Source organism: Felis catus, chromosome B4 (genome assembly GCF_018350175.1).
Source record: "Felis catus isolate Fca126 chromosome B4, F.catus_Fca126_mat1.0, whole genome shotgun sequence".
Taxonomy (NCBI): Eukaryota; Metazoa; Chordata; class Mammalia; order Carnivora; family Felidae; genus Felis; species Felis catus.
This window is the reverse complement of record NC_058374.1, coordinates 81,227,827-81,230,762: the sequence shown is the minus strand read 5'-3', so window position 1 is coordinate 81,230,762 and position 2,936 is coordinate 81,227,827. Positions and strand designations below refer to the sequence as shown.

The following is a 2,936-nucleotide window of genomic DNA, read 5'->3' as shown; positions in this document are numbered from 1 at the left end:
GCCCAGGTCGGGCTCTGTGCTGACAGCTCAGAGCCTGGAACCTGCTTCGAATTCTGTGACTTCCACTCTGCCTCTCCCCTGCTTTTGCTCTGTCTCTGTCTCTCAGAAAATGAATAAAGGTTAAAAAAAAAAATTAAAAAAGAATGCATGGATTCTGGAGTCAAGTTTTACACTACAAATTCTGATTCTATTCCTAGTAGATGCTATCAACAGACTTTATTTCTCTGTATCTCAGTTCCCCATCTGTAAACTAGGGAATATCATAGGACTCACCTCATATTAGGTTGTATGGATTAAATGAGCTACTGTAAAAGCATTTAGAAAAGTGGCTGGCATATCAAAAGTACAACTTTATTGTTTTTGTTATTATTATTATTATTTAGGCAGAATCAAGCACATGGAGCCTTGAGAGTACAGAAAAGTTAACATATTTTTATTACAAGCAGTTCAAATCCTCAGCTGAGCTGTGTAGTAAATGAGGCATGACACCTATGAAAGTCATATCCAAGGTGAATCAGAATGAGGTCAACAATCCCTTATATGTATCTTTTGTTCAGTATTTTTCTCTAAAGTAACACTTCCATCTAGACTATCAGGGGGCCTCTTCCTAAAAAAATTCTGGACTGCGAGCTGAGGTAATGCAGGGAAATTATCTTTATGAAAGGGCTATGGACGCCCATCTGGGAGAGACATCTCAGCACATCAGTCTGATAACATTTGCATTTATTTGTGCACAACTTTGATCTTAGTGAGTAAAAACCTTACATCAGAATTCAAAGGTTCCATTACCTACAAAAAGTATTTGCACCTCTTAAGTAATTTTTATTTAAGGTCGGTCAGATTCTTTAGATGTGTTTACACGTAACATAAGTTAAGGCCTCGGAGTTAAGATTTCCTAAGTGAGGGTACTGAATCTGCTCATATCTCCAAATGCAGACACTGTAATTCCTTCCCAAGTGTCAACTATTAAATTATTTGTGTTCCCTTCCAATAACCTCTTCATGACAATGAACTTATTGCATAAATTGTGAGTCAGAAACATACACAGAAGTGATACTTGCAAATGTGAGAGGCACTTGGGTGGAAGGAAACTGCATTAGATTCAAGGGAAAACATCTAATCCACCATTGCAGAAAGAAGGACATAAAACTAACATTTTGATTCATCCTCAGCTGCAGAGGCTTAAATTGAAGTCACAGTAATTTTATAAAGTTAACAAAAATAATGATTATACAATAGTTTTGTAATCCTAATTCTGCAATGGTTATTTGTAACTATGTTCATCACCAGAGTTCATTTGTTTTTCCTTGGGCCTCTCACCAGGTTTCTGCCATGGGTGACAGAGGAACAATGACTCTGAAGTAACTAACTTAATTCTTGTACGGTTCAGAGCCCACCCAGAGCTCCACATTCTCCTCTTCCTGATCTTTCTGCTTGTGTATGCCATGATCCTCCTAGGGAATGTTGGGATGATAACCATTATTATGGCCGATCCCCGGCTGAACACACCGATGTATTTCTTCCTGGGCAACCTGTCCTTCATTGATCTCTTCTATTCGTCTGTTATTGCACCCAAGGCCATGATCAACTTCTGGTCTGAGAGCAAGTCCATCTCCTTTGCAGGCTGTGTGACCCAGCTCTTTCTCTTTGCCCTCTTCATGGTGGCAGAGGGATTTCTCCTGGCAGCCATGGCCTATGACCGCTTCATTGCCATCTGCAACCCACTCCTCTACTCTGTCCAGATGTCAGCACGTCTCTGCACGCAGTTGGTGGCCAGTTCCTATTTATGTGGCTGCATCAGCTCAGTTCAGACCATACTCAGTTCAGACCAGTATGACATTTACTCTGTCCTTTTGTGGTTCTCGGGCCATTGACCACTTTTACTGTGACACACGCCCACTTCAGAGGATATCTTGTTCTGACCTCTTCATCTCTAGAATCATTTCCTTTTCCTTATCCAGCATCATCATCTTACCTACCATCATAATTATTATTATTTCTTACTTGTATATCATGGCCACAGTTCTCAAGATACGCTCCTCTGAGGGACGTAAGAAAGCGTTCTCCACTTGCAGCTCACACCTGGGAGTCGTGAGTGTGCTGTACGGTGCTGTGTTTTTTATGTATCTCACTCCTGACAGATTTCCTGAGCTGAGTAAAGTGGCCTCGTTGTGTTACACCCTCGTCACTCCCATGTTGAATCCTTTGATTTACTCCCTGAGAAACAAAGATGTCAAAGAAACTCTAAAAAAAAACTTCTAGAGAAGAAAAATCCTATTCTTTGATTATTGTTTTTTTCCTCCATTGATTTTGTGGCTATTTCTTTCATACTCCTTGTACCCATTAATGAAGTTATTCAATTAAACATTATAAATACATTATTGGAACTGTTTTTTAGTGAGGTACCTGGAACATTGTTCATCTTGAACATTTCAGATATTGGAGATGTCCTGGATGTTAGAGAGGCATTTTTCACAATGAGCCTTCCCACTATCTGAAATACCATTCTGTTCACAGAATTGGTTTGTATTTATTTAATGACTTGCTGCTGAGCACAAATTTTATATTTAATATAGTGTATAAACAATGTTTTGTGAACGGTTTGTTTTGAATTTCTCCTTGCTTCATAACATAATCACTAATATTGACAAGGATGTCCAACTTATTTTAAAAAATAATGTTTTCCAATTATATAACTACCTTGTTTTAGCACGTTATATAGTTACTGAATATTCATTTTGAATCAAATATCTGATATGCATTATATCAAGAAGAAATAATAATAATAATAATAAACAAATAATAAGTAATCTTTGCTATAAAGATTAATTTGGAAATTTTTATATCAAATTATCAGGCATTGTAGAGTGTTCTGAGACACTACTAGTTGCTAAATCCTAATATAAAGAAAGAAAGTGGTAGATAGTGACCTGGAA

At 37.7% G+C, this 2,936-nt stretch overlaps 1 pseudogene; it reads left to right on the top strand.

Annotated features, from left to right (window-relative positions):
• Nucleotides 1-1,302: 1,302 nt before the first annotated feature.
• Nucleotides 1,303-2,285, top strand: LOC101082670 (annotated as a pseudogene).
• Nucleotides 2,286-2,936: the final 651 nt, after the last annotated feature.